The sequence below is a fragment of the Manis javanica genome, chromosome X, assembly GCF_040802235.1.
Source record: "Manis javanica isolate MJ-LG chromosome X, MJ_LKY, whole genome shotgun sequence".
Classification (NCBI taxonomy): domain Eukaryota; kingdom Metazoa; phylum Chordata; class Mammalia; order Pholidota; family Manidae; genus Manis; species Manis javanica.
The window spans coordinates 63,800,160-63,827,782 of record NC_133174.1 but is presented as its reverse complement, the minus strand read 5'-3'; positions in this window follow the sequence as shown (position 1 = coordinate 63,827,782).

Here is a 27,623-nt window from a genome sequence, read left to right as displayed (position 1 = left end):
TCAGCTCACAGCAATGGTGGGTGTCACAGGTGAGCAGTGCTGGTACCTTCTGGGAGGAGAGAGCTCTTCCCTGTCTTCTGGTTGTAGTTCCTCCCTCCACCATCAGGGCCAGTGAGCTGTGCACACAGGGAGCAGCCTCTTGGATATGCCCCTGTAGCTGATGTAGTGCACCCAAAGATTTTCTTTACCAGATCGCTGCAATTTTTCCTTTTCTGTTTATTACTCTGTTCTTATACATAGAGCTGAGCCCAGAGTCACAGATATGGGGTCTTATGCAATGTGATGGTCATTTTTATGTGACAACTTGGCTAGGTTACAGTCCCCCATTTCAATCAATGCTAATCTAGTTGTTGCTGTGGATGGTGTTTTATAGATGTGATTGAAGTCTATAATCAGTTAACTTTGAGGATATTATCTTAGATACTGCAAGTGGCTCTTATCCAAACTGTTCAAAGACCTTATGAAGAACATAGAACTTCCCTGAAGAATAAATTCTGCCTTTGGATAGCAGCTTCAGTTACTGCCCAAGAGGTCTAGTCTATATTTCTTGATGATCTGCCTTATGGATTTTGGATTTGCCTACTCACCCACGTGATTGACAATAACATAAGCCAATTCCTAATAAATCTCTTAATATAAACCTTACAGACATTATTATCTATAATATCTATATTGTATATCTCTAGATATATTGTTTTAGTCCATTCACTCAGGTATAACAAACCAACATATACCAGCTAGCTTATAAGCAATAGAAATTTATTCATTTATTTTTCTACCTTCACCTATTTCACCTAAACTCTCAACCCCTGTACCCTATGACAACCACCAGTCTGTTCTCTGTGTCTATGAAACTATTTCTGTTTTATTTTTTCATTTGTTTTTATATTACATATACAAGTGAAATCATAAGCTATTTGTCTTCCTCTGACTTATTTCACTTGGTGTAATACCCTCTAGGTTCATATATGTTGACAGAAATGGCAAAATTTCACTCTTTTTTGAGGCTGGATAATATTCCATTTTATATATATATATATACCACTTCTTTTTTTATCCACTCATCTGTCAAGGAACATTTTGTTTCCATATTTCAGCTATAGTAAATAATGTTGCAATAAATGTAGGAATGCATATATATATTTAAGTTAGTGATTTTATTTTTCTTTTGGTAAATTCCAAGAAGTGGAATTGCTGGGTTGTATGATATTTCTATTTTTAGTTTTTTGAGGAAATTCCATACTGCTTACCAAAGTAGCTGTATCACTTTACAATCCCACCAGCAGTTTACAAGTTTCCCTTTTTTCCACAACCTCATCATTGTTTCTTGTCTTGAATATTGGCTATTCAGACTGGTGTGAGGTTATATGTCATTGTGGTTTTGATTTGCATTTCCCTAATGTTTAGCGATGTTAAGCATCTTTTCATGTGTGTTTATCATCTGTATGTCTTCTTTGGAAAAATGTCTGTTCAATTCCTCTGCCTGTTTTTTAATTGGATTTTTTTGGGGGAGGTGTTGAGTTACATGAGTTCTTTATATATTTTTAATATTAGTCACTTATGGGTATATCAGTTGCAAATATATTCTCCCTTATGGTAGGTTGTCTTTTTGTTTTGTTGATGGTTTCCTTTGCTGTGCAAAAACATTTTAGTTTGATATAGTCCCACTTGTTTATTTTTCTTTTGTTTCACTTGTCTGATGAGACATATCTGTAAAAAAATTACTGATGACAATGTTTAAGGGTTTACTACCTATGTTTTCTTCTAAGAGTTTTATAGTTTTAGGTCATATTTATATCTTTAATGTGTTTTGAGTTTACTTTTGTGTGTGGTATAAGGCAGTGATCCAGTTTAATTCTTTTACATGTAGAGGTCCAGTTTTCCCAACACTGTTTATTTAAGAGGCTGTCTTTTCCCCATTGTATATACTTGCCTCCTTTATCATATATTAATTTACCATATATATATAGGTTTATATGTGGGCTTTCTAATCTGTTCCATTGATCTGTGTATCTGTTCTTGTGCCAATATCATACCGTTCTGATACTGTATCTTTGCAGCATTGTTTGAAATCAGAAAGGATGATATCCCCAACTTTGTTCTTTCTCAAGATTGGTTTGGCTATTCAGGCTTTTTTTTTTTTTTTGTGGCTCTATGGAAATTTTACTATTATTTGCTCTATTTCAGTGAAAAATTCCATCAGTATTTTGATAGGAATTGCATTGAATATGCAGATTGCTTTGGGATGTATGGCCATTATAACAATATTAATTATGCCTATCCATGAACATCATATATCTTCCCATTTATTTGTTTCTTCTTGCATTTCTTTCATCAATGTCTTATAGTTTTCAGAACACAGGTCTTTTACCTTCTTATTTAAATTTATTCCTAGGTATTTTATTCTTTTGGTTGCTATTGTAAATGGGATTGATTTCTTAATTTCTTTCTGTTCATTTCTTATTTGTATATAAAAACAGCAAATTTCTATATGTTGATTTTGTGTCCTGCAACTTTACTGAATTCATTTATTAACTAATAGCTTTTTGTTGGTCTTTAGGGTATTCTGTATGTATGGTATCATATCATCTTCAAATAGTGATCATTTGACTTCTTCCTTATCAAGTTGGATGCCTTTAATCTCTTTTTATAGACTGGCTTTTATGACTAGGATTTCCAGTACTATGTTGAATAAAAGTGGTATGTGCAGACATTCTTGTTTTGTTCAATAGAAATTCATTTGTCATAGTTCTTGAGGCTGGGAAGTCTAAGATCAAGATGCTAGCATGGTCAAATTCTGGTGAAAGCCCTCTTCTAGGTTGCAGACTGTCAACTTCTCACTTTGTCCTCACATGGTGAAAGGGGATAGGGAAGAATATGGCATATCCTTTATAAGGCCACTAATCCTATTCATGAGAGCTCTACCCTCATGATCTGGGCAGTTTTCAAAGGCACTACCTCTTAAACTATTGCATTGGTCATTAGGGATTTAACATATGAGACTTAGTGGGACACAAGCATTCAGACAATAAAACATATTATGTACAATATGCCTCAATATATAACCAGTATCACATTCCTTTTCACATTCCTCCCAGCCATAGATGATTGTTTTAGGGATAGGCACACTTAACCCAAATAAGGTCAATCATATTCTTTCTTGTAAAGTTGTAATTTTGAACATAGACTAAAAGTGGCTAACTGCATTACTTTAATTGCAAAGAATTAGAAGAAACACTGAAGTACTCCTGTTGCTGAAGTCCCCAAAGCTGATGTGGTATCTTAGATTCTGTGACATACCCTAGTTTCATTCTAATAAATTCCATTTACTTTTTTGCTTAGTATAAAATTGGTTTTTGAATTTGATAACTTTACAATTATAAAGAAGGATACCTGGGAGTACCAGGAGTAGTTAATGACTTCTAAGAAAGACCCCAGAAAAATATTTTCTACCCATGTTAGGGAAGTCCTGTTTGTTCTGATATGCTCCACAATACTTTTCTCTCACAATTAAATATAATTATAATTAAATATCCAGGGAGTAATATAAACACTTAGGTTAACAATAAAGTGAATTCCACCCTGAAGACAATTATAGAATTTTCTAATGAATATTTGGAAATATCCTAGAAAGAATAGGTGAGTGGATTTTGAAGGTTCATTACCATGAGAATGGGAAACAAAATTTTGTATTGGGCTGACACTCTTTAAGGATGTCTTATTCAATATGATAGCTCAGGCAGCAGGCTGAGATTCTCATGATTTTCTTAATTGGTTGATACCAAACAGGTACAGAGCTAGATATTTTCACTGACACTGAAAGATAAAAATGCCTTTGCCATTTTTAGAGAGGGAAAAGTGGTGGAGTAGGTAGCATCAAGTTCCAATAGCTGAAAACAAACAATAATAGCAAAAATATGTCAAAATCAACTTTGGAAAATAGTCATAAGTTTACAGCAACTAAGAAAAGGCTTAATGAAGAAAAGAGCAACTTGGACAGCCACATGCAAAAGAATGAAACTGCATACACAAAATTCAACTCAGAATGGATTAAAGACTTGAGCATAAGACCTGAAACCATAGAAATTCTAGAAGAAAACATATGTGGTTAAGTACTCTGACATTAGTCTTTGTGACAGGTTTTTGAATTTGACACCCAAAACAAAGGCAATAAAAGCAAAAATAAACAAGCAGGAGTACATCAAACTAAAAAACTGCACATCAAAAGAATCATCAGCAAAATGAAAACACAACCTACTGAATGGAAGAAAGTATCTGCAAATCATATATCTGATAAGGGGTTAATATTAAAAATATATAAAGAACTTGTACACCTCAATAGCAAAAACAAAAACAAAAACAAAATACAACTTAAAAATGAGCAGAGGATCTGAACAGCCATTTTTCTAAAGAAGACATACAGATGGCCAACAGGTACATGAAAAGTTGCTCAAAGTCACTAATCATCAGGGAAATGCAAATCAAAATCACAGAGAGATCTTATTTCAAACATGATAGAATGACTATTATCAAAAAGACAAGAAATAGTAAGTGTTGGTATGGATGAGAAGAAAGGGATACTGCTGTACATTCTTGCTGGGGATAAAAATTGGTTCAGCCACTATTGAAAATAATATGACATTAATATCTCAAAAAGACATCTGCATTCCCATAGTCATTGAGGCATTGTTTATCATAGACAAAATATGGAAGCAACCTAAATGTCCGTCAATAGATGAATTAAGAAAATGTGGCATATATATATGTATATACACACACATGCACACACATACACATATGTATGTATGCATACACAAACATGTATATATGTATCTACACAATGGAATATTATGCAGCCATAAAAAGAAGAAAATCTTATCATTTTTCGCTATATGTATGGACCTTGAGAACATTATGTTAAGTGAAATAAGTCAGAGAAATACAAATACCCTTTGATCTGATTTATATGTGTTATCTAAAAACAAATAAGCAACAACAAAATGAGCTCAAAGATAAAGAAAACAGATTGGTAGTTGTATGAGGTGGGGGGAAGGGAGTGAAATGGATGAAGTGGTCGAAAGATACAAATTTCCTGTTATAATATGTCATGGAAATGTAATTTACAACATTTAGACTATTGTTAATATTATTGTAGTGAATATTTGATAGTTAAAAGTAAATCTTAAATTTTCTCAACCAAGTAAAACATTTTTAATTATACGTGATGATGGATATTTATTACAATGAGAATTTCACAAAGTATATAAATATGAAATTATTTTGTTGTACACCTGAAACGAATATAATATTATATGTCAGTTATATCTCAGTTTAAAAAAGGAAAAGGCCAACTTAAAAGTGGTAGGAAATCTTTGCAAAATTTTTACTTGCCCTTACCTTAAATCCTTCCCCAGATCACCTGCATTCTTGAAATAGCAATCTGCAGTACCAGTGTGGGACTCTACTTCCTGGTTCCAGATAGGGCAGGGCAGACCTCATTCTCAAAGAATTGTTTTTGTATATGACTTGCTTGGGGCTACCTGAAGGACTGATTCAAGGTGCTTGTCTCTGTCTATGAGGGAAACCACTCAAGATGAAAAGGTACTATGTTATAGAGCAAATCTTTATAAGGGATAAGCAGAACTTACATAGCATCAATAGTAAACTAAAGTAAAACCAAAAATACTGCATTGTTCACTTAAATTTTGTTAAGAGGGTTGCTCTCATGTTGAATGTTCTTCTCACAAAAAAAGGATGCAAGGAAAATTTTAAAGGTGAATGATATGCTATTATCTTGATGGTGATGATAGTTTCATGGGTGTCCAAACTTATATTGTATACATTAAATATGTGAAGACTTTTGCATATCAATTATACCTCAACAAAGTGGCTTAAAAATGATGAAGTGGCTATACAGAGGACATTCTTCAAAAATATTGTAACAACTCAATAACCTGATGCCACCTTGGGCAAAATATTGCAGTTGAGTCAAACAATACACATGCTGCAAGCCTGGGAGGAAAGGCTGGGAGAGGGTTTCTTTGGGAGATCAGGGGCATTCAAAATAATGTGCATATACTTTGGAATTTAGGAAGCCATGCATATACCCAGGGCAGGATGCAGTTCAGAAAAGACTGGAGAAGAACCACAACTTTCATCTCTGGCTGATCTCTAGACTTAGCATTAGCAGTTTGTGAAGGATAAGGTAGTTATAAGTGGCTTGGTTAAGTTTTGAAGAGTTCCAATAAGAAGCCAACTTGAAATGTTTGAGATAGCTTTCTTTCCTTTCTTTTCTGACTCCATACATTCAAGGACACATCTCTTCAAGAATACCAGATAACCAAAAGCTACAGGAAAAGAAACTTTAGAGAACATGTAGAAAAAAGAATACAGACTTTACAAAAATAGTTTAGAAAAGATGCTAAAGAACGAACAACTATAATCAATGGCAACCAACAAAACAAACCCTGAGAGTTTGAAATATCTGACTTACCACATTGTAACACTCAAAATATTCATTTCAACAAAAAATTATGAGGTGTGTAAATGAACAACAAAGTATGACCCATTCATAGAACAAATAACCTAAATATCCCAGAGGAAACACAAACATCAGGCTTATTAGATAAAGATCAGTCAGTCTACTGTCTTAAATCTGTACAAGAAACTTAAAAAAAGGAGAATGATACTCTTTTAACAAATAGAGAATATTAATAAGAGATAAATCATAAAAAGGAACCGAACAGTAATTCCAGACCTGAAATTAAAAAATTCAATATATAAGTTTAATAGCAGATTGAAGCAGGCAGAAGAAAGAAGTACTGCATGTGAAGATAGGATAGTTTAAATTATCCAATCTGAGGAGCAGAAGAAAAAATAATGGAGAAAATTAACAAAGACATGTGGGACACCATAAAGTATACCAAGTAACACATATGGTAGTCTCATAAGGAGAGGACTGACAGAAAAGAGCAGAAGCATTTTAAGAAATAATGATCAAAAACTTTGAAATTTAGTCAAGTTATAAATCTATAATTCTAAGAAGCTCAGTGAACTCCAAGATTAAATAAAAAACATCCACACCAAAACATATGGAATCTTGAAATTCAGTATGTAAGAGAGAAGTAAGTGATTACATACAAGGGGGTCCTCAATAAGATTAACCACTAAGATTAGCCCCTAAGATTATCAGAGGAAGCGCTATGGCATATCTATAATGTTGAAAAAAAAAATACTGTCAACCAATAAATCTATAACCAGCAAAACTTTCCTTCATAATGGAGAAATTAATATACTCCAGATAACCAAAACTGAGGGAATTTGTCCCTAATAGACTTGCACTACAAGAATCGCTACAGAGAGTCCTTCAGGCTATAATGAAAAGATACTGGGCAGTAACTTGAAGCCATACAAGAAATGTACTCTGGTAAAGTGAACTATGTAAGAATATATACAAATATTGTTGTATTGTACAGTTTTACTGAATTATTGATTTATAAATTTTCTTTTTCCCTTATGATTTTAAAGAAAAATTCATACAGAAATAATAAAAAATCTATGTTAATGGGTACCAATGTATAAATAGATAATTTCAAACAACAACTACATAAAGGGAGAGGAATGAAGCTGTGTAGGAGCAGAGTTTTTGTATGTTATTGAAGCCAAAGTGGTGTTAATTCAAAATTGTTATCAATTTAATTGTATACTTATATTTGTATATTGTATATTATACAAATAATGTGTATTATAAAATAATAATAATTCCCAAGGTAACCAACTAAGAAAGTCACTAAAACCTGAAGAAAAGAAAATGAGAAAAGAATCAAAATGGTACACTCCCCCAAATGAATTAAACATAAAAGGAGGCAGTAATAAAGGGAATGAGGAACAAAAAAGATATAACAAAGAAAGCAAATAACAGATAGGAAGAAGTAAGTCCTTCCTTATCAGTAATTACTTTAAAAGTAAATGAAACCGTGTCATATCCATTAGGATGGCTACTGTGATGGTTAATTTATGTGTCACCTTGACTGGGCCATGGTTGTATTCACTTATTTAATCAAACATTATTCTGGGTGTTCTGTGAGGGTGTTTTGGATGAGATTAACATTTAAATCAATAGATTAAGTAAAGAAGATTGCCTTCCATAATACACGTGAACATCATCTAAACAGTTGAAGACATGGATAGAATAAAAAGTCTGACTCTCCCGCAAGTAAGAGAACATTCTTTTTGCCTGAAGACCTTTGAACTGGGATATTAGTTTTTTTTCCTGCCTTTGGACTCAAAGTGAAACATTTTCTCTTCCTGGGTTTTTGAGCCTACAAGATTTCATACAGGAACTACACCATTGACTCTCATGATACTCAGGCCTTCAAACTTGGATTGGAACTAAACCATCAACTCTCCTGGATTTCCAGCTTGCCAAGTCACCCTGAAGATAATGTAACTTGTCAGTCTCCATAATTGTATGAGCCAATTTCTTGTAATAAGTCACTTCCTATGCACACATGCACACGCACATGCCCTATTGTTTCTTTTTATCAAGAGAACCCTGACTAATTCAGCTACTATTTGAAAAATAAGACAGAAAATAACAAGTGTTGGCAAGGAGAAATCTGAATCCTTGTGCAGTGTATGTTGGAAAGTAAAATAGTGCAGTTTCTATGGAAAATACTATGGTGGTTTCTTAAAAAGAAAAAGAAATTATATATTATCCAGCAAGTCTGCTTCTGAGTATAAACCCAAGAGAACTGAAAGCAGGGTCTTGAAGAGGTATTTGAATACCAATATTCATTGCATCATTATTCATAATAGCCAAGAATTAGAAACAACTGAAATGTCCATTGACAGATAAATGAAGGAAATGTGGAATATACACCGAACATAATATTATGCAACCTTAAAAATAAAGGAAATTCTGACACATGCTACAAAATGGATGAAATTTGAGGATGTTGAGGAAATGAAATAAGCTAGTCACAGAAAGACAAACACTGCTTACTTCCAGTTTTATGAGTTATCCAAAGTAGTAAAACTCATAGAGACAGAAAATAAAATGTTGGTTACCAGGGGACAGGTTAGAAGGAAACGGAGGTTTGCTGTCTAATGGGTATAGAGTTTCAGTTTTGAAGATGATAAAAATCTGTTTCACAATACTGTAAATATACTGAACATTAATGAACTGTACTTAAAAGTGGTTAAGATGATAAAATCATATATATGTACCATTTGCCACTGATCTATTTAAAGAAAGAAAGAAGAATAGTTTAAAAAATTATGATCCAACTGTATGTTGTCTACAAAAATCACTTTAAATCCAAAGGCACAAGTGGATTGAAAATGAGAGGATGGAAAAATATATTTCATGCAAATAGTAACCAAATGGGAACTGGGGTGGATATACTTATTAAAAAATACTTATGTTAAAAACTGTTAATAGAAACAAATAAGGCCATTATATATCAGTAAAGGATTGATTCCTCAGGACATATAATAGTTATAAATATATACACACAAAAACAACAATATAGCCCCAAGATTTATGACACAAACCTTGAAAACTGATGGGATAAAAAGACAGTTCTTCAATAATAGTTGGAGATTTCAATACCTCACTACCAATAATGGACAGAACAACTAGAAATAAGATCAATAACAAAACAGAAGATTGGAAAAATGCCATAAACTGACTAGACCAAACAGAAATGTACAGAATATTCTACCTAACAATACCAAAAAACATTTTTTCCTCAACTGTGCATGAAAGACTGAGATATACCATATATTAGACAAAAAAATAAATCTGAATAAACTAAGAAGATTGAAATCATAGAAAGTTCACCAACCATAATAGAGTGAAACTAGAAACCAATAACAGGGCAACTTAAAAATTCACAAATATGTAAATATTAAACATACCTTGAACAAAAAGTGGTCCAATAAGAAATCATAATGGAAATCAGAAAATACTTCAGAATTCAGCCATAAAAAAATGAAATCCTGCCATTTGTGAAAACCTGGATTGACCTTGAAGGCCTTATATTAAGTGAAATAAGCCAGACAAAGAACCACTGTGTGACCTCACTTATATTGGAGCATATAAACAAAACTAGTAGAGCAAAGATCACATTTATGCTTATTAGAGGCAGAGATTGAGGGGAGGGGGAATTGGATGAAGGTGGTCAAAAAGTGCAGACTTGCAGTTATACAATAAATAAGTACTAGAGATTTAATGTGCAACACAATGACTATAGTTAAAACTGCTGTATGGTATATTTGAAAGTTCTTAAGAAAGTGTATCCTGAATTCTCATTATGGAGATAAACACATTTTTTTCTTTTTCTTTTTTGTAACTATATGAGATGATGGATGTTAACAAAACTTATTGTGGTAATCATTTCAGAATATATGATGTCAAGCAAACTTTTATGTTGAATACCTTAAACTTATACAGTGCTATAAATCAATTATATTTCAATAAAAATAGGGAAAAATTAAAATATGACAAATGAAAACAAAAACTCAACATAACAAAGCTTATGGGATACAGTGAAATCAGTGCTTAGAGGAAAACTCATAGCTGTAAATGTAGACATTAAGAAAGAGAAAAGAGAACCCTAATACACTGTGGTGGCAATGTAAATTGGATGAGTCACTATGTAAAACAGTACAGAGATTTCTCAGAAAGTAAAAATAGAGGGACCATACAACTCAGTAATTCCACTTCTGAGTATTTACCTGAAGACAACAAAATTACCAATTCAAAAAGATATGCATTCTGAGTGGAGATTAAAGATGGTGGCGTGAGAGGAGAGACAGAGGCTTCCTCCTAAAACTGGATACAATTAGAAAATTTAATTGGCGCAACTAATCCTGAGAGAGCAACAGGAAAGAGGACGCATCAGACTGCACACACCTGGAGAAAAGAGCAGACTTCAGCAAACGGGGTAAGTTACTGGAACTGTGGCTCCGTGGTACCCAAGCCCCTCCCCAACCCCAGATCACTGGAGGGAGGAAGAGAAATGGAGTAGGGAGGGAGTGGAAGGCTTGGGACTGCTGAATACGTAGCTCTGGAGATCTGTGCTGGGAGCACAAACCTGCATTTCATGGTGCTTTCATGAGACTCGCATGACTACCGGGTTGGAAAGTTAATACAGGCAGACTTCCTGGGGAGACTGGGATTCCGGCTGCTTGTGGAAAGCAGGGATCCATATCTGGCTGCTCTGGGACAAACACTTATACCTGTGTGCCCGGCCCACTGGCTCAGACTGTGGAGAAAGGCACAGGAGCCAGGAGGTGGGGAACAGCTCTTTCCTACCCCCAGTACTGCTCCCCTGTGACCCCTGACATTGCTACAGGGACTCAGCAGCTCCAGAATAGAGCTTCTGGACACTAGAGGGTGCCATATACAAACATGAAACACCAAAGGAAGCTTGTCCAGAGTAAAATTGTTAATACAACACCCGAGAAAGATTTAAATGATATGGACTTCATGACTCTTCTTGAAAGGGAGTTCAAAATAAAAATAATCAACATCCTAATGGAGGTACAGAAAGACATCCAAGAACTCAGGAATGAATTCAGGTCAGAGATCGAACTGTTAAAGAACACAATGGAGGGTATTAAAAGCATATTGGATATGGTGGAGGAGACAATAAATGAGAGAACCTAGAGAAGAGGAATACAAAGAAGCTGAGGCACAGAGAGAAAAAAGGATCTCTAAAAATAAAAGAATATTGAGAGAACTGTGTGACCAAACCAAGCAGAACAATATTCGCATTATAGGGATACCAGAAGAAGAGAGAGAATAAGGGATAGAAAGTGTCTTTGAGGAGGTAGTTGTTGAAAACTCCCCCAATCTGAGGAAGGAGATAGTCTCTCAGGCCATGGAGATCCACAGATACCCCTACATAAGGGACCCCAAGGAAGAGAACACCAAGACACATAGTAATTAAAATGGAAAAGATCAAGGATAAGGACAGACTCTTAAAAGCAGCCAGAGGCAGAAATAAGATCACATACAAAGGAAAGCCCATCAGGATAACATCAGACTTCTCAGCAGAAACCTTACAGGCCGGAAGGGTGTGGCATGATGTATTTAATGCCATGAAGCAGAAGGGCCTGGAACCAAGATTACTTTATCTGGTGAGATTATCATTTAAATTTGAAGGGGCAATTAAACAATTTCAGGTAAGCAAAAGCTGAGAGAGTTTACCTCCCACAAACCATTCCTGCAGTCTATTTTCGAGGGACTGCTATAGATGGAAGTGTTCCTAGGATTGGATAGCAGTCACCAGAGGTGGTAAAATCATGGTAGGGAGAGGGAAGCAGCTGATTGTGAGGCAAATGCAATACTAAAATGACTATCCCCAAAGCCAATCAAGGGATAGAGAAAAAGTACAGAATTTGATAGCTAATATATAAAGAATGAAGGAGGAAGAAAAAGGAGGAGAAATAGAAAACAACCTTTAGATTGTGCTTGTAACAGCATACTAAGTGAGTTAAGTTAGACTCTTAGATAGTAAGGAAAGAAACCTGGAACCTTTGGTAACCACGAATCTAAAGCCTGAAATGCAATAAGTACATACCTATCGATAATCACCCTAAATGTAAATGGACTGAATGGACCAATCAAAAGACATAGAGTCACTGAATGGATAAAAAAACAAGACCCATCTATATGCTGCTTACAAGAGACTCACCTCAAACCCAAAGACATGCACAGACTAAAAGTCAAGGGTTGGAAAAAGATATTTCATGCAAACAACAAGGAGAAAAAAGCAGGTGTTGCAGTACTAGTATCAGACAAAATAGACTTCAAAACAAAGAAAGTAACAAGAGATAAAGAAGGACATTACATAATGATAAAGGGCTCAGTCCAACAAGAGGATATAACCATTATAAATATATATGCAACCAACACAGGAGCACCAGCATATGTGAAACAAATACTAACAGAACTAAAGGAGGAAACAGACTGCAATGCATTCATTTTAGGAGACTTCAACACACCATTCACTCCAAAGGACAGATCCACCAGACAGAAAATAAGTAAGGACACAGAGGCACTGAACAACACACTAGAACACATGGAACTAATAGATATCTATAGAACTCTACACCCAAAAGCAACAGGATACACATTCTTCTCAAGTGCACATGGAACATTCTCCAGAATAGACCACATACTAGCCCACAAAAAGAGCCTCAGTAAATTCAAAAAGATTGAAATTCTACCAACCAACATTTCAAACCACAAAGGTATAAAACTAGAAATAAATACTATGAAGAAAGCAAAAAGGCTCACAAACACATGGATGCTTAACAACATGCTTCTAAATAGTCAATGGATCAATGACCAAATTAAAACGGAGATTCAGCAATATATGAAAATAAGTGACAACAACGCAAAGCCCCAACTTCTGTGGGATGTAGCAAAAGCAGTCTTAAGAGGAAAGTATATAGCAATCCAGGCATATTTAAAGAAGGAAGAACAAACCCAAATGAATAGTCTAATGTCATAGTTAACAAAATTGGAAAAAGAACAACAAATGATGCCTAAAGTCAGCAGAAGGAGGGACATAATAAAGATCAGAGAAGAAATAAACTAAATTGAGAAGAATAAAACAATAGCAAAAATCAACGAAACCAAGAGCTGGTTCTTCGAGAAACTAAATAAAATAGATAAGCCTCTAGCCAGACTTATTAAGAGAAAAAGAGAATCAACACACATTAACAAAATCAGAAATGCGAAAGGAAACATCACGACGGACCCAGCAGAAATACAAAGAATTAATAGAGACTACTATGAAAACCTATATTCTAACAAGCTGGAAAACCTAGAAGAAATTGACAACTTCCTAGAAAAATACAACCTCCCAAAACTGACCAAGGAAGAAACACAAAGTCTAAACAAACCAATTACCAGCAAGGAAATTGAAGCAGAAATAAAAAAAAAACTACGCATGAAAAAAAACTCCTGGGCCAGATGGATTTACCTCAGAATTTTATCACACAGAGAGGATATAATACCCATTCTCCTTAAAGTTTTCCAAAAAATAGAAGAGGAGGGTATACTCCCAAACTCATTCTATGAAGCCAATATCACCCCAATACCAAAAGCAGGCAAAGACCCCACCAAAAAAGAAAATTACAGACCAATATCCCTGTTGAACGTAGAAGCAAAAATACTCAATAAAATATTAGCAAACAGAATTCAACAGTATATCAAAAGGATCATACACCATGACCAGGTGGGATTCATCCCAGGGATGCAAGGACGGTACAACATTCGAAAATCCATCAACATCATCCACCACATCAACAAAAAGAGGGACAAAAACCACATGATCATCTCCATAGATGCTGAAAAAGCATTCATCAAAATTCAACATCCATTCATCTGAAAAACTCTCAGCAAAATGGGTATAGAGGGCAAGTACCTCAACATAATAAAGGCCATAAATGTTAAACCCACAGCCAACATCATACTTAACAGCGAGAAGCTGAAAGCTTTTCCTCTGAGATCGGGAACAAGACAGGGATGCCCACTCTCCCCACTGTTATTTAACATAGTACTGGAGGTCCTAGCCACGGCAATTAGACAAAACAAAGAAATACAAGGAATCCAGATTGGTAAAGAAGAAGTTAAACTGTCACTATTTGCAGATGACATGATATTGGACATAAAAAACCCTAAAGACTCACTCCAAAACTACTAGAACTGATATCGGAATACAGCAAAGTTGCAGGATACAAAATTAACACACAGAACTCTGTGGCTTTCCTATACACTATCAATGAGCCAATAGAAAGAGAAATCAGGAAAAGAATTCCATTCACAATTGCATCAAAAAGAGTAAAATACGTAGGAAAAAACCTAACCAAAGAAGTGAAAGACCTATACCCTGAAAACTATAAGACACGTTTAAGAGAAGTTAAAGAGGACACTAACAAATGGAAACTCATCCCATGCTCTTGGCTAGGAATAATTAATATTGTCAAAATTGCCATCTTGTCCAAAGCAATATACAGATTTGATGCAATCCCTATCAAGTTACCAACAACATTCTTCAACGAACTGGAACAAATAGTTCAAAAATTCATAGGGAAACACCACAGACCCCAAATAGCCAAAGCAATCCTGAGAAAGAAAAATAAAGTGGTGGGGATCTCACTCCCCATCTTCAAGCTCTACTACAAAGCCATAGTAATCAACACAATTTGGTATTGGCACAAGAACAGAGCCACAGACTAGTGGAACAGAATAGAGACTCCAGACATTAACCCAAACATATATGGCCAATTAATATTCAATAAAGGAGCCATGGACATACAATTGGGAAATGACAGTCTCTTCAGCAGGTAGTGCTGGCAGACCTGGACAGCTACATTAAGACAATGAAACTGGATCACTGTCTAACCCCATACACAAAAGTTAATTCAAAATGGATCAAAGACCTGAATGTAAGTCATGATACCATAAAACTCTTAGAAAAAAACATAGGCAAAAATCTCTTGGATGTGGACATTAGTGACTTCTCCATGAATATATCTCCCCGGGCAAGGAAAACAAAAGCAAAAATGAACAAGTGGGACTATATCAAGCTGAAAAGCTTCTGTACAGCAAAGGATACCATCAATAGAACAAAAAGGTACCCTACAGTATGGGAGAATATTTTTGTAAATGACAGAACCGATAAAGGCTTGACATCCAAAATATATAAAGAGCTCACGCTCCTCAAGAAACAAAAAGCAAATAATCCAATTAAAAAATAGGCAAAGTAGCTGAACAGACAGTTCTCCAATGAAGAAATTCAGTTGCCAACAGACACATGAAAAGATGCTCCACATCGCTAGTTATCAGAGAAATGCAAATTAAAACCACAATGAGATATCACCTCACAGTAGTAAGGATGGCCACCATCCAAAAGACAAACAACAACAAAAGTTGGCGAGGTTGCGGAGAAACGGAAACCCTCCTACACTGCTGGTGGGAATGTAAATTTGTTCAACCATTGTGGAAAGCAATATGGAGGTTCCTCAAAATGCTCAAAATAGACTTACCATTTGACCCAGGAATTCCACTTCTACGAATTTACCCTAAGGATGCAGCACTCCAGTTTGAAAAAGACAGATGCACCCCTATGTTTATTGCAGCACTATTTACAATCGCCAAGAAATGGAAGCAACCTAAGTGTCCATCAGTAGATGAATGGATGAAGAAGAAGTGGTATATATACACAATGGAATATTATTCAGCCATAAGAAGAAAACAAATCTTACCATTTGCAACAACATGGATGGAGCTACACGGTATTATGCTCAGTGAAATAAGCCAAGCAGAGAAAGACAAATACCAAATGATTTCACTCATCTGTGGAGTATAAGAACAAAAGAAAAACTGAAGGAACAAAACAGCAGCATAATCACAGAACCCAAGAATGGACTCACAGTTACCAAATGGAAAGAGACTGGGGAGAATGGGAGGGTAGGGAAGGATAAGGTCAGGGAAGAAGAAAGGGGGTATTATGATTAGCATGTATAATGTCGGTGGTGGGGGAAAGGGGAGGGCTTTGCAACATAGAGAAGACAAGTAGTGACTCTACAATATCTTACTATGCTGATGTACAGTGACTGTAATGGGGTTTGTGGGGGGGACTTGGGGTAGGGTAAAGCCTAGTAAACATAATGTTCTTCAAAAAAAAAACCAGTATATCCTTAACTCCACATGTCATAATACAAAATAGAGTAATAAAAAAAAGATTTGCATTCTATGTTTATTACAGCACTATTTACAATAGCCAATATACGTAAGCAACCTGAGTCCATCAATAGGTGAATGGATAAAAATGTGGTACATATGCACAATGGAATATTACTCAGCCATAAAAAGAATAAAATCTTACCATTTGCAACACATATACAGCTAGAGTGTATTATGTTAAATAAAATAAGCCAGAGAAAGACAAATATATGATTTCACTTATTTGTGGAAAGTAAAAAAAACAAACACAGAAATAGACTCACAAACACAGAGAACAGACTGGTGGTTGTCAAAGGAGAGGTGTTGGATGGTGAGTGAATTATAAAATAAATAAGTCATGAATAAAATACAATATATGAAATATAGTCAATAATATTGTAATATCTTTGAATGATGACAGATGGTAACTGTACTTATCATGGAGAGCATTTGGTAATGTAAAATCACTATGTTGTACACCCATAACAAATATAATATTGTATATCAACTATACTTCAATTAAAAATAAATATCCAAGAAAAATAATAACAATAAAAATCAAATAAATAATTTTACATCTCAAGGAACTAGGAAAAGAGTGCAAAATAAGCCAAAATAAAATAGAAGGAAGGAAATAATAAAGGTCATTGCATGGATAACTGAAAAATCAGTAAAATAATGATAGAAAAAATTAATGAAAGCAATAGTCAGTTCTTTGAAAAATCAACAAAATTGAAAAATCTTTAGCTATATTGACCAAGAAAAAAAGAAAGAAGATTCAAATTATTAAAACCAGAAATGAAAGTTCAGATCTTACTACCTACTTTACAGAAATAAAAAAGATTATGAAAATACTATAAGCAATTGTATACTGAAGTTTTTGATAATATAGATTAAATGAAAAAAATCCTTAAAAACACACAACTAAGGGGTCTCAGGGAGAACAGTGTGGCACAGAGAAGTCACACAGTGGATCTGTGGCATATTACCACACTGATGGGCAGTCACTACATTGGGGTATGGGTGGGGACTTGATAATATTGGTAAATGTAGTAACCACATTGTTCTTTCATGTGAAACCTTCATAAGAGTGTATATCAATGATACCTTAATAAAAAAAAGTAATTAAAAAAACACAACTATCAAAATTCACTCAAGAAGAAACAGAAAATTGGGACATATTATGGATTGAATGTTCATGTCCCCCCAAATTTATATGTTGTAATACTACTGGCTTCCAATGTGACTGTATTAGTACTGGGAAGTGGGGCATTTGGGAGGTGATTAGGTCATGAGGGTTGAATCTTCATCAACAGGCTTAGTAGTCATAAAAGAGACCCTGATAGCTCTCTCACCCCTTGCTCCATGTGAAGCAATAGCAAGAAGATTGGTGCTTATGAACTAGGAAGTAAGACCCCACCAGAAACCAAATATGGTACCATTTTGATCTTGGGCTTTCCAGCCTTCAGAAGTGTGGAGAATAAGTGTATATTGCTTAAGTCACTCAATCTATGGTATTTTTATAATACCAGATTGAACAGATGAAGACAATAACTATAACATGTAAAAATATCAAATCATTAATCAAAATCCTCCCAATAAAGAAAATTCCAGTACCAGATGACTTCACTAATGAACTCTACAAACCATTTAAAGATTTAACACAATTCTTCTCAAACACTTGTAGAAAATAAAAGAGGAGGGAGCACTTCTTAACTAATTCTATTAGGTCAGCATTACCCTGATTCCAAAGCCAGACAAAGATATCACAGGAAAAGAAAATTACAGAGAAACATATCCTATGAATATATACATGCAAAAATAATAAAATTTTAGCAAACAAATTTAACAGCCTATTAAAGAAATCTGATTTCACGGTCTATTGAGATTTTTAATCTCAGTGATGCAAGGGTGGTCCAAAATTAAGAAATAAACAATGTATTACACTACATTAATAGAATGAAGGAAAAAAACTACATGATCACCTCTATTGATGTAGGAAAATCAGTGGACAAATCACCATATTTTTATGATAAAAACATAACTAAGATTGAAAGGAAATTTCCTCAACCAAATAAAGGGTTTTATGAGAAATCCACAGTTAAAATCACCCAGTGTGAAAAATTAAAGCTTTTCCCCTAAGATAAGGAACAATACATGGATGCCTATTTTTGCCATTCTTATTCAACATTGTACCTGGAATATCTAGCTAGCTAGAACAATTAAGTAATAAAAATAAATGAAGTCATCTAAGTTGGAGATGAAGAAATAACACTATCTCTGTGTGCAGATGTCATGATCATGTACATAGAAAATGCTGAAGAATCCCTAAAAAAGCTATTAAAGTGTATAAAAATTCCATCAAGTTGCAGGATAGAAGATCAACTCATAAAAATGGATGTATTTGTATACACTAGCAATAAAACATCCTTAAAAATTAAATTAAGAAAACAATTCTATTTAAAGTAGCATCCAAAAAATTAAATGTCTAGGGATAAATTTCACCAGGCTGGTGAATGACTTGCATGCTGAAAACTACAAAGCATTGCTAAGGAAATTAAAAAACTAAATGAATGAAATCATATCCTGTATTAATGGATTATTAATACAGAATAATATTAAGTCTATATTTAGACAATATTGTTACATTGGAAATACTACTCAAAGTGATCTGCAGAATCAGTACCATCCCTATTAAAAGTACAACAGTCCAACAACTATTTTTTTTCAGAAATGGAAAAACTGTTCCTTAAACCCATTCAGAATTGTAAGGGGCTACAAAAACCCAACACGATATTGAAATAGGAAAACAAAGTTGGAGGACTTATGCTTCTGATTTCAAAATTTACTACAAAACTGCAGTAATCAAAATAGTATTGTACTGGTATAAAATAGACATGTAGACCAAAGGAATAAAATTGAATATGCAGAAATGAACCCAAATATCTATGGTCCAGTGATTTTTGACAAGGATGCTAAGTTCATTCTATAGGAAAAGGAGAGTTTTTTTCAACAAATGTTGTGCCATACATTGTAGATATCTCTCCTCCTCAGAGAAGGTCAGTTTTTTGTTCTATTCAGGCCTTCAACTAATTGGATGAGGCCCACCCATAATTTGGAGGACAATCTACTTAAAGTCTACTGATTTAAACGTTAACTTTAACCATATATCTGATAAGGGCTCATATCAAAGATATACAAGGAAAAGTTAAACTCAATAGCAAAAAGACAAATAATCCAGTTAAAAACAGGCAAAGGACTTGAATAGACATTTTTCTAAAGAAGATATACAAATGGCTTACAGGTACATGAAAAGGCATTCAACATCACTAATCATCAGGGAAATGCAAATCAAAACCATATTGAGATGTCACCTCATACCTGTTAGAATTGCTGTTATTAAAAAACAAAAGCTAGCAAGTGTTTTTGAGGATGTGGAGAAATTGAACACCTGTACACTCTTAGTGGAAATGTAAAATCATGCTGCTGCTATGAAAAGCAGTATGAAGGTTCCTCAAAAATTTTAAAATAGAGCTACTATATGATCCAGGAATCCATGCCTGGGTGTACTCTTCAAGATCCTGATTTCAATTATTTTGAAATCAGGATCTTGAAGAAATATCTACATTCCCATGTTCATTTTAACATCATTCACAATAGGCAAAACATGGAAACAACCTGTATCTATCAATGGATGATTTGATAAAGAAAGTAAATGTGATATATTTATACAACGGAGTATTATTCAGCATCAAAAAAAAGAAATCCTGCCATGTGTATTCATATGGATGAAATTGGAGTCTATTAAGTGAAATAAGATAGTTACAGAAAGACATATACTACATTATTCCACTTATATGTGATATGTAAAATAATCAGACTTAGAGCAGAGAGTAGAATAGTGGCTGCCAGCAACATGGGTGAGGGGGAAATGGGATATTGTTTTTCAAAGGGTATGAAATTTCAATTATGCAAGAAGAATAAGTGATAGAGATCTGCTGAACAACACAGCACTTATAGTTAACAATACTGTATTGTGCACTTAAAAAATTTAAAAGGATAGATCTCATGTGAAGTATTCTAAACATAAAAAATGCAAAGGCACACAGAGAAACTTTTGGAGGTAGTGGATATGTTTATGGATTATGTTTAACAAGGACTGTGGTGCTGGTTTCATGAGTTTAGCATATTTCAAACTTATCAACTTGTATATACTAAATATGTGTGTATTTTTTCCATGCCAATTATACTTCAATGAAGCAATAATAAATTTAAAATAAATGTTAAATTCAACCAAAACTACTCTTACAATAACATCCAGAATGTTTCTTCACATATATGGACACTGAAGCCAATTATAGTGGACACATCTCCAAAGAAGATAAATAAATAATCAATAAGCACATGAAAAGATGCTCAACATCACTACCCATCACAGAAATACAAATTAAAACCATGATGAGATGTCACTTCAATCCCACTAGGGTGGCTATAACAAAAAATTAGAAAATAACCATTTGGGGAGGATGTAGAGAAATTGGAACAACTGTACTTTGCTAGAGGGAATGTTCAATAGAGCAACTGTTGCTGAAAACAGCATAGTGGTTCCTCAGAAAGTTAAACATAGAATTACCATATGAATCAACAATTGTACTCTTTGATATGTCCAAACAAATTGAAACAGGCACTCAAACACATACTTATACATGAGTTCATAGCAACTAGAAGTGGAAAACAACACAAATGTTCATTAATGGATGAGTGGATACACAAAAGTGGTATATTCTTGTAATGGAATATTATTTAGGAATAAAAAGGATGGAAATATTGATAACTGCTAAAACATGGTTAAGCCTAGAAGTCATTACAAAAAGTGAAAGAAGATCAAAGGTCATATATTGTATCATTCCGTTTATATGAAATAGCGAGGGTAGGTGAATCTGTAGAGACAGAAAGTAGATTGGTGGATGTTAGGATATAGGATAAAGGGAAAATTGGTGTGCCTGTTTAATGAATATGGGGGTTCTTATGGGGCAATAAAAATGTCTTCAGGACTTTGGTTCTGCATGACAGAATCTTGGATATTGCCACTCTAACCCAACAAGTAAAAACTAAACAGACTGAAAATGAACAACTCCTCTTAGGTCCATAAGAGAAGGGAAGACATGGAAAAGTGCTACCCCCGCGATTGGAGAAAGGCAAATACAGGGAGTCATGGTTTATCAGAACAGATATTCACAAGCAAAAACCTCCCAGGAACCAACATTAGGTTAGGAAATCCTGCAGTATAATAGATGAATTTCTGGATGTTCAGTGTGGAAAAATCTGAGAGTTAAAAACTCCAAGGGAATCCATGAAAGGTAATCCATAATGTTGTGAGATTTGCCTACAAGAGCTTGATCAGGTTCCAACGGAAATATCAGAGAAATATCTCATGCTTCTGTCAAGGGGTGGAATTAACCATTTTGAAAGGCATCAGATCACTCTGTTCTTCTTAACAAGGCCTTCCCTCAGGGGAAACTAGTTAATTAGAGCTTTACCTACTGGCTATTATCAGAATATAACTGATCTGGGGAAGGTAAATACCCAATTCCAGAAAGCTCTAGCCTACCACATGGGAGAAAGTAAACAACCAACTTCAGCCCACTCTAGCCATCCTGTGCCATCTAGGGGGAGGGGGGAGAAAACACTGAGAAACTCCTGTTAAGCTCATAGTCCAGAGGCATAGGCTCACTGAAAGACTGAGAATTAGTCATAGGCTCTAGAATGCTTCCTTTCCTTATACACCTTACCACCACATTATTAAGGGCCAATATACAGCAGCTCCCTTTAGCCAGTACATGTCCAGTTATTGAGAAAAATTAAAAAGCATACCAAAAGGCAAAAGACACCCTTTAAGAGACAGAGCAAGTAGACAAAGATGTTGGAATTATTAGACAGGGAATAAATAAACATAATTAATATAGTAAGGGCTCCCAGTGCATATAGTAGAAAGCATGGAAATCCTAGGAAAGAACCAAAAGAAATGCTAGTGATAAAAAACACTGTAATAGAAATGAGTAGTGCCTTTGAGGAGATTATAAGTAGGTTGGAGAGAGCTAAGAAAAGAATCTCTGAACTAGAGGCTATATAAATAGAATCCTCAAAAACTGAAAAACAAAGAGAAAAAAGACAAAAAAATCCCCCAGAATAACCAAGAACTATAGGAAAATTATAAAAAGTCTAACATACACTTAATGGGTATACCAGAAGAAGAAAGAAAGGATAGAAAAAATATTTGAAACAATGACTGAGAATTTCCCGCAAATTAATGTAAGACCAAACCACAGATCCAGGAAACTCAGAGAACACCAAGCAAAATAAATGCCAAAAAATAACACCTAGGCTTATCATTTTCACACTACAGAAAATCAAAAAGCCACCAACCTAGAATTCTACATCCTGTCAAATGATCCTTCAAAAGTGAAGGAGAAATACTTTATCAGATAAACAAAAATTGAGGTAATTTGTTTCCAGTATACCTGCCTTGCAAGAAATGTTAAAATAAATTCTGTTGAGAGAAGAAAATAACATCGGTTAGAAACTTAGATCTACATATAGTAAGGAATAACATTGAAAATGGAATAAGAGATGATAAAATAAAAAATGTTATTTTTCTCATTTTTAATTGATCTAACATAATAATTTATTCAAAACAATCCCAATGTATTTAAGTATTTATGTTTATGTATATATTTTATACATATACATAAAATTATATATGCATATATATTTGAATGCATACATATGCTTATGTATATATTACATATACATATATGTTTAAGTATGGTTATATACAAGTTAAATGGATGATAAAAATGATAGAAGAGGCAGGAATGATTAATCAGGATTATTTTATTATTATAAGGTATTTAACTACCCATGAAGTCGTATAGTGCTATTTGAATGTGGTCCTGGATTTTCTGTAAATGCAGACTTCAAATTATAGGACAACCACTAAAAAAAGTAAAGATGATGTATAACCAATATACTAAGAAAGGAGTGAGAATTGAATCATATAAAGTGCTGTGTTAAAACCAAAAAGTGTGGGAAAAGAATGGAAGGCAAAAATAGGGACAAAGAAAAAGTGCAACAAAGAAAAGAGTAGTGAAAATAGTAGATATTAATCCAACTATATCAATAATCACTCTAAACATCAACAATCTAAAGGCACCAATTGAAAGACAGAGATTATCAAAGTAGATAAAAAAGCAGGTCCAACTATATGTTGTCTATAAGAAAACCACTTTAATTTTTTTAGCAGCATTGAGGTATAATTGAAATAATATTGTAACATAACATGTGCAACATGATGGTATGATGGAAGGAAATGGTTGAATTCAATGGTACCTTAAATCAACTGAATTTCATTGATATCCATCTAGAAATTCATCCAACAGAATCAGTATTCTTCTCAAGCATATATGGAACATTCACCATGATAGATAACATTCTGGCCAATAAAACAAACTTTTAACATATTTAAAAGAGTAAACATTATAGAATGTCTGCTCTCTTACCATAATGGAATGAAATTGATAACAAAAAGATAATTAAAAATCACCAAACACTTGAATATTAAACAATACTTCTAAATAACCAATAATTAAAGAAAAAAATCATGAGAAATTTAGAAATATTTTGACCGAAATGAATATAACATATAAAAATTTGTAGGACATTAGAAAGCAGTGTTTAGAGGAAAATTTTTAGTATTCAACATATTGGAAAACAAAAGGGATCTAAAATCCATAATTTATGGCTGCATCTTAAGAAATTAGAAAAAGAATACCAAATTAAATCCAAAGTAAGCAGAAGGAATAACAAAGCAGAAATCAACAAAATTGAAGACAGAAATCAATAGAGAAAAATGAGCAATACATAAATATCCTTTTTTTTTTTCTTTTCTGAGAGGGCATCTCTCATATTTATTGATCAAATGGTTGTTAACAACAATAAATTTCAGTATAGGGGGGTCAATGCTCAATGTACAATCATTAATCCATCTCAAGCGTAACTCTCGTCAGTCTCCAACATTCTGAAGCATAACGAACAAGTTCTTACATGGTGAACGAATTCTTACATAGTGAATAAATTCTTACATGGTGAAGAGTACAAGGGCATTCATCACAGAAACTTTTGGTTTTGATCACGCATTATGAACTATAAACAATCAGGTCAAATATGAATATTCGTTTGATTTTTATACTTGATTTATATGTTGATCCCACATTTCTCCCTTTATTATTATTATTATTTTTATTTTTAATAAGATGCTGAAGTGGTAGGTAGATGCAAGATAAAGGTAGAAAACATAGTTTAGTGTTGTAAGAGAGCAATTGTAGATGATCAGGTGTGTGCCTGTAGACTATGTGTTAATCCGAGCTACACAAGGGCAAAAAAACATCCACGGATGCAGAAGATTTCTCTCAAAGCAGGGGGGATGAGGTTCTGAGCCTCACCTCTGTTGATCCCCAATTTCTCACCTGATGGCCCCCCTGCGACTGTGCCTGTCTTAGGTTGTTCCTCCCTTGAGGAATCTTACCCGTCTCTGGCTAACCAGTCATCTTCCGGGGCCATACAGGGAAATGTAAAGTTGGCAAGTGAGAGAGAAGCCATATTGTTTGAAAAGGTTAGCTTTTTACTTCTTTGCAGATTTATGCCCTGTGGATTCTATGCCCAGTACTTGTCTAGAGGTATCTTTACCACCTGGAGGAATTATGATACTCGGTAACTTTGATATGAGGCACTAGTTCTATTTAAGGGTTGTAATTAGGAAGGAAGAAGAAAAGCTATAGAGGTAGCATATGGAAGAAAACATGGGAGGATTGATTATTTCTTTGACATATCTTCTTGTAGAGTACCTTAAGTATGTATAGGTTTTAAACTACTAACTAATTTGCACACACATATTAACATAATAGGAATACGGTGACATAAACAAAGCAAATCTATAATTACCATCCATCTCCAGTGAAGCCAAGAAAACCATTTAGGCACCCGAGGCATTTGTGAAAACTTGTCTATGATATGATGGATATTGTCCAACTGTACTTGAACAATCAGACAAATTAAAGCAGCCCATTTCTGGGATCTGTTCACCTCCCATATGTTCTTTTAACCATAGATAGTCTATAGTCATAAGATTTTGGAGTGCTACAACTTGCACCCCTCCCAACTCCTGGTTGAGTTCCAACAGTACAGATCCGGTCAAATTCGTTCTCACTGTATGCACATGCCAGCCTAGACATCTCCCTCCTCATTCCAATGGCAAGTCCAGGAAATGGTGGGGTAGACTCAGCCACAACCACAGCATCGCCCGGATCCCTGTGGAGGCTTTTTGATGATCATCCCCTGGCACGAGTCCTCCAGAGAGTGCTGATGCCGGAAGCTCCTCCTCCTATTGTATCTTAGTTCATTTTCTGGGTATCCAAGCTAGGCCTTGATCTTCTGCATAGAAACAAACAGACCCTTTGCCCACACTTTGACATGCCCTCTATACCACTGTGCAGAACTCATTGGAGGTCAGCACACAGGGATTGCGCTTTTTTTTTTTTAGGAGAAAGGAATATTATCAGAAAAGAGTACCTCCATAGCTGATCATCTGACACCCTTTAAGTGATCAACATTAAGGATATTTAAAGCATGCGTTGATCTTTGATTTACCAATAGTTTTATCCTATCATGGACTAATCCCCCTTTTCTTTCTTTCTTTCTTTTTTTTAAAATCTTTAATCTACACTTACATGAAGAATACTATGTTTACTATGCTCTCCCCTATATCAGGTCCACCCTAACAACCACATTACGGTTACTGTCCATCAGCTTAGAAAAATGTTGTAGAATCCCTACTTGTCCTCTCTGTTGTGCAGCCCACCCTCGCTTTCTCCCTCCCCCCCTACGCATGCTAATCTTAATACCCCCCTTCTTTTTACCCCCCTTATCCATCCCTGCCCACCCACCCTCCCCAGTTCCTTTCCCTTTGGTACCTGTTAGTCCATTTTTGGGTTCTGTAATTCCGCTGCTGTTTTGTTCCTTCAGTTTTTCCTTTGTTCTTATACTCCTCAGATGAGTGAAATCATTTGGTATTTCTCTTTCTCCGCTTGGCTTATTTCACTCAGCATAATACTCTCCAGCTCCATCCATGTTGCTGCAAATGGTTGGATTTTTCCACTTCTTATGGCTGAGTAGTATTCCATTGTGTATATGTACCACATCTTCTTTATCCATTCATCTACCGATGGACATTTAGGTTGCTTCCAATTCTTGGCTATTGTAAATAGTGCTGCGATAAACATAGGGGTGTATCTGTCTTTCTCAAACTTGATTGCTGCGTTCTTAGGGTAAATTCCTAGGAGTGGAATTCCTGGGTCAAATGGTAGGTCTCTTTTGAGCATTTTGATGAACCTCCAAACTGCTTTCCACAATGGTTGAACTAATTTACATTCCCACCAGCAGTGTAGGAGGGTTCCCCTTCCTCCACAGCCTCACCAACATTTGTTGTTGTTTGTCTTTTGGATGGCAGCTATCCTTACTGGTGTGAGGTGATACCTCATTGTAGTTTTAATTTGCATTTCTCTGATAATTAGCCATGTGGAGCATCTTTTCATGTGTCTCAGACATCTGTAGTTCTTTTTTAGAGAACTGTCTGTTCAGTTCCTCTGCCCATTTTTTAATTGGGTTATTTGTTTTTTGTTTGTTGAGGCGTGTGAGCTCTTTATATATTCTGGACATCAAGCCTTTATCGGATCTGTCATTTTCAAATATATTCTCCCATACTGTAGGGTTCCTTTTTGTTCTATTGATGGTGTCTTTCACTGTACAGAAGCTTTTCAGC